Below are 6,808 nucleotides of genomic sequence, written 5' to 3'. Positions count from 1 at the left end.
TATATATATATATATATATATATATATATATATATATATATATATTTATATATATATATATATATATTTATATATATTTATATATTTATATTTATATATGGTCTTCAATTTTTTGAACCATTCCAAGTGCCAGGATTACAGGCATGGGCCACCAAGCTTGGCTAACATTTTTTCCTGGCAGGCCTTGGAGAGTATTATTTTTTTTTGAAAAAATTTTAAGTAAATTTTTATTTTTTAATATTAGTTACAGTTTATTTACTTATGTATCCCAGTTGTAGCCCTCTCCCTCCTTTCCGCCCAGTCCCATCCTCCTTCCTTCATCTCCTCCCTGCCCCTCTCTAAGTCCACTATTAGGGGAGGTTCTCCTCCCCTTCCATCTGACCCTAGCTTATCAGGTTTCACCAGGACTGGCTGCAATGTCCTCCTATGTGGCCTAGCTAGGCTGTTCCTCCCACGGGAGTTGGGGAGGTCAAAGAGCTAGCCACAGAGTTCATGCCAGAAGACAGTCCCTGTTCCCCTTACTAGGGAACCCACTTGGATACTGAGCTGCCATGGGCTACATCCAAGCAGAGGTTCTAGGTTATATCCATGCATAGTCCCTGGCTGGAGATTCTTAAGGGACTCCAGCATCAACTCTCCACTGGTGATAGCCGAGAGGACTCTGTTCTTCCCACCAGCATTCACACCATCAGGGTGCCCGGGTCAGCTCAGGCATCAAATCTCCAGAGCCCACTCTGGTTCATTTATGCTTAGGTCTTTCTTTCAGGAATCTTTTTCTTTCTGATCTCAGATTGAAAGAAAAAATGTTAGCCAAGCTTGGTGGCCCATGCCTGTAATCCTGGCACTTGGCATGGTTCAAAAAAATTGAAGACCATATATAAATATGTATATGTATTTATATATGTATGTGTATATATATATATATATATATATATATATATATATATGAGAAAGCTGATGTGATAAGGTTTTGACTTGTTGACAGTGAGACAATAGCCCAGCAAAGCCAAGCCAGGCAAAACCAAGGTAGGCACCTGTTTCTCCCAGAACTTTAATTAATCCATTTTTATTTTATGTGCATTGGTGTTTGACTGCATGTATGTTTGTTCGAGGGTGTCAGAAACCATAGAACAGGAGTTACAGACATTTTTGAGCTGCCATGTGGGTACTGGAACCTGGGAATTGAACCCAGGTCCTCTGGAAGAGCATCAATGTTCTTAACCACTGAGCCATCTCTCTAGCCTTAAAATTTTTTCTTCATATATTCATTCATTCATTCATTCATTCATTCATTCATTCATTCATTCATTCAATAACAACTCAATTGCATCCCCACTCTCTCCTCTCCTCCCAGTTCCACCCTCTCATCCACTTCCCCCATATTCCCACCCCCAACCCCCAGGTACCAACTCTGCCTGGCACATCGAGTCAAATCAGGACTAAGTGACTCCTCTTTCACTGAGGCAAGACAAGGCAGTCCTGCAAGGGAAACATGATCCAGAGGGAGGCAACAGAGTCCAAGTCAGAGACAGCACCCACTCCAATTGTTAGGGGGTCCACCTGAGGACCACGCAGCCCATCAGCTTCATATGGGTAGGGGCCTAAAACATTTTTTTAAAGAAAAAAATGGTAACAAATTACACACACACATTCCCAGGAACGCAAGCTTAGTTTGAAATATGAAAAAAATCCTGTGTAATATACCATACTAGTAAAATAAATAATCAAACCCACAAAACCATCTCAGTCGACACAGGAAAAATATCCAACAAGCCGAGTGTTGGCTTGAATAAGGCTCACATATTTGTATGCTTAGACACCCAGGAGTGGCGATGTTTGAGACAGATTGTGAGGTGTGGCCTTGTTGGAGGATGTGTGTTTTGGGAGTGGGTTTGGAAGTTTCGAAAGCCCAGGCTCTCTCTCACCCTGCCTGTGGATTAGAATGTAGCTCTCAGCTACTGTTACAGCACCGTGTGTGCCACCACGCGCCAGCATTCTCCCTGCCTGAACACGGACTGACCCTCTGAAACTGTAAGCAATTAACTGTTTTCTGTTTTAAGAGTTGCCATGGCCATAAAGTTTTTTTTTTCCACAGTCACAGAATCCATGTATATGTGTATATATATATGTGTGTGTGTGTGTGTGTGTGTGTGTATGTATATGTATATGTATATATATATCTCCCTACATTTACTGTACTAAGTGTCAAAAGACTGAATGTTTTTGCCTAAGATAATTAATACCATAAGAATGTTCACTCTTGGCACTTGTCTCCAGTTTGTAGTAGTGCATCTAGCCAAGGCAATGAGGCAAGAAAGTTCAACATACACACACACACACACACACACACACACACACACACACACACACACACACAGAGAGAGAGAGAGAGAGAGAGAGAGAAAGAGAGATAGAGAGAGAGATAGAGAGAGAAAGAGAGAGACTTGTAACCCCCAGAGTTTAAGGAACACAGAAAAAGGAGGATCACTGGGGCTTTCTAGCTGCTAGTCTAGCTCTAGACTCAGAGAGAGATTGTCTCAGGGGCAGATACAGAGCGATAGAGAAGGATGTCCAGTCTCTTTCTCTGGCTTCCACATGTATGCATACACCTGAACATATTTATACTCATGTTAACATACACCATAACCTCTGTCACACACAGAAGTAAAAAGTTACAATTCATCTATCAAAATGGGTCTATGAACTCCATAAGAGCTACCAGTTGGGAACTTGTGATAAGGGATAGAGGTGTTAGGGTACCTCTTAGATCTCTGTCTTCCTCAGGAACTGTCTTTCAGTATGACATAACAGCCTTTCTGCTTGGACAGGATGTTTCATTCAGTGCAATTGCAAAGACCAACATGATGCTTAACACAAAGTAGAAAAGAGATAGAAGATGGAGGGAGGGATGGATAAATGAATAAGTAGTCGGGTAAGTAAGTGGATGTATGGGTGAATGAGTTAGGTGGATGAATGAGTAAGTGTATAATGAATGGAGAGTTAATAATAAATCTCCACAGTCTTCTTCATGCAGAAAAACAAGAGAGAAGAGCTGAATGTTAGCAAAACACCTGCTGTGTGCCAGGAGCGTTGTTCAGGAGTCCTTACCTTATACAGTGAATTTTCTCCTATTGTCTTTTTTTTTTAACCAATGACAAAACTAGGAGTATGGTGGTAGGCATTTGCATGAGGTAGCATCTGGATATAAATGGCAGAGCTAGACAGGGTGTGTCTCTAACAGAAGGCTCTTCTATGTCTTCTCCCAGCAAACTGAAGCCTCACTCATCCAGCTCTCATCGTAGTCCACTGGTGAGCAACTCACTGGTGCATTCTTGGCAGCCTCCCAGACGCCTCTGCATCTGAGTCCTAATATAAACCCTCTCAACACCTTTAGAATTGATCACTCAAATCCTAAGTTTTCAGAGGAGGAGGAGGCAGGGTGGCCCCAGAATATCTAAGGCAAGTATCATAAATCTTGCCCCACCCCCAAACCAGGTCCTCCATATCTATGTGCCTATTGCTCAGTTTTCTTTCACACTTAAGGGTATGTGCTTCAGGAAGATTTGTCACTCCCTATGTGCCCCAGTCTTAGTCCCTGGCAAGGAATGGGTACTAAATATTGGATGAGCTGATGAACAGATGGGTTAGCTAGGCCACCTCATCAGAACCACACACACACACCTGTCCCATTTCCCACCCAAGGCTGGCCTGAATGCCCCTTCCGTGGACTGAGCTGGATCTCTGTGCTGATGTGCTTGTGGTCCTCATCCATCCATCTGTGTGTCACTCCTTCTGAGGAGGCAGTGAGCCCTGTGTGGTCTTCATGGTTGATTATTTGGAGCCTGCAGATTGTACACAGAGCAGATGGTCCATCATTGTAGGTTGAATCATGCAAAGAAGGCTTCCGGGGCCATGGACATAGCTCACTGGGTAAAGCAGTTGCTGCACAAGCCTGAGAACCAGAGTTTAATCCCTTAGGACTCTATTAAATGAGTGGCCATGGTGCCCCTGCCTGCCTTTTAAGACTCAGAGAGGTAGGAAGAGGATCCCAGCTGGCTAGCTGGGTTAGCAGAATCCTCAAGTTCTGGGTTCAAGTAAGGGATGTTTTTGCCTAGCCTCACTGGATCCACAGGCAGATGGGTCTATCAGGGAGCCCTGCCCAGACTTCAAGGTAAATCCCATCTGTGCTTATTCCATGGATACAGCAGGAAAATAATGCAGTGCCTAATCTTCATAAATCTTTGTCACACACCACCACATCTGGGGCCCCAAAGTAGGGATTTCCCAACCCAGGCAGCACTAGTTTATAATATTCTCCTTCCTGGTGCCTTTAATATGGCAGTAAGATAAAAGGCCACTCACAGAGATAGACGCCCCCTGGAATCCAGAGTTCCCCGACCGCTTCTCAGGGCAGGACCATGGACTTGGTTGACTGGCTGAGTTATTTAAGGATTTCAAGGAGCTATAAGGATGGACATATTAGGGAACTGGGATCAAGCTGCTGGTGGAAGACAACGCCATTGGGCACTGTGGATCTATCTGTTTTTGCCTGATAGCCAGTCAGTAGCAGAGGCAGTGGGTTCCACTCCCAATGAATCTAGAATTCTAGGCCATCCCTCGCTTTCCCTCTTGCCAGATAGAGCTGTTCTGAGGCAGCTCCAGCCTAAATGAGCCCACCCTTCCACTCCTACCCTACCCCAACCCTTCAAGGGGGAAGCAGTTTGTGTGGCCCATCAGGAGACAGATTTCTGACTCCCAGCCAGGAAGGGGGACAAGACTGCCTGACCCTCACCTCAGCCTGAGACCGCCTGGCAGCACCAGCAGCAAACATTCCAAAGACTCCTGGGAAGGCAAGGCCTCTTCTAGGACAGAGATGCTTCGATGGCACGTAATGCAGAGTGTTCTGGGTTCTAGCTTAGAATAAAGTCCATGGCTAACTGTCAGTCCTATAGGTTGGATATTTACACAATCATATCACAAAAGGTATATATTTGGGAGTTGCTACAATGATTTGCCAGTAAGTGGCAATAAAGGATCGCAAGGAAGGGATTGGAAACAAGCAAGAGACATCCCTTTATCTGGATAACAAACATGTGGGAAGCATAGTCCTGTGTCTGGTCACACTTTACTGCCACATGCAGTGGCTGCTGAGATACAGCTTCTGGCTTCTAGGAGCTCACAGACTGGATGTTTGAAGTCAGGGACAGAGTGAGACCATAAGGGTTGAGAGTACTCAGGGACTCAGGAGTAGCACCCAGCCCAGCCAGATAGGGTTTCTGCTAAGAAAAACAAAAGAGCAGGTATTACCTATGAGAACTCTGGAAGGTGAGAAAGAGATGGCTTGGCAAAACAGAGGTGTGAGTCTGTGCAAAAGACCAGAAGTGTAAAAGCAGAGGACATATTAAAGCATCACAGGAGGTGTGTGTGTGTGTGTGTGTGTGTGTGTCTGTGTGTCTGTGTGCTTGTGTGTGTCCATGGAAACAGCTGTAAAACCAGGTGTGTATAAAGTTGGCCATTTGGTGGCAGGGTCCCTATTAGGAAGGAACCTGGGGTTCTGGGCTGAATCCTAAAAATCTGAAACTATGGGACATCTGGAAAAGTTATGAGACTTTGAATGACAACTCTGCCAGGATGTGGGGAATGGCCTGCCCCATTTCTTGTTGGGGTTGATGGGAAATCAAATATTAGGAGGAAAACACCAGAATCTGTGGAGATACAGGGCAGAGTGGAGAGTAACTGGGACTCTAGGGAAGAACGGGAACTAGGACAAAGAGCTGGCCGTTGCTTTGCTTCCATAGTCTGGGTAAAACTCAGTCCTTATGAGTTTTAGTCATTACAGAAGGAATGCAGATATCTTACTTAGACATTTGCTAGCTTAACTCATTGTGGTAATTAGTTTTAAGTGCCTTCTTGCCACAATGTAGAATTGCCTAAGAACATCAGCTCAGGAATTGACTAGATCAGGTTGCTCTGTGGACATGTTTGTAGATGATTGTTCTCATTGTTGACGGGAAAAACCTATTCAATTGTGGGAGGAACCATCCCTACTAAAACAGGCAAGGATGAGTTTATCTTCTTTTTACTCTTGTCTGTGGATGTGCTGTGACTGCTTGAGTTCATGCCTTGACTTCCCCAAAATGTTGGGCTGTAGCCTTGAATTATAAGCAACAAACAAACAAACAAACAAACGAACAAACAAACAAACCCTTTGATCTGTAAGTTGCTTTTGGTATGGCTCCACAGCAACAGAATTGAAATTAGAATACTTATCAACTTTAAATATTAGTTATACACCTCATAGCTCATTTGCTGTTTTTCTCCAGGCCCCACAAATACTGGAAGTGGGATGGAATGTACTGCCACACTTAGAAACCACCTGAGGGGAGGGCTGGGAGATAGAGAGAACAAGGCGACACGAAGAAGGACACCAAGTCATTGATCAAGGTGCTGATTTATTGAGGAGAGAGTCAGCTATATAAAAGCAGGAGAGAACAAGGAACTTTCTTCACTGTAACATTCATCTGCGTCAGCTGGTAGCTCATCTGAAGATTCACTCAAGGTTGCACAGAACCAGCTATCTGGCTCCCAGGGTTGTGTGGACCTTGTCTATCTTGTTCCCAGGAACAGAGCTCCCTAATGCAAAGCTTGCCAAGGTCAGTCTTTCAGAAACTGACTGACTGCCAAAGTCAGAAGGCAAAACTTTATTTACCAGAGACCACTACTCAAATTCAGCACCAAATACACACTCCATTTTGGCTAATTAAAGTCCACTCTGGCTGTCACAATTCCTCCCTTTCAAATTAAAACA

Source organism: Psammomys obesus, unplaced genomic scaffold (genome assembly GCF_907164565.1).
Source record: "Psammomys obesus unplaced genomic scaffold, mPsaObe1.curated_primary_1811, whole genome shotgun sequence".
Classification (NCBI taxonomy): Eukaryota; Metazoa; Chordata; class Mammalia; order Rodentia; family Muridae; genus Psammomys; species Psammomys obesus.
Note: the sequence above shows the minus strand (reverse complement) of the source record.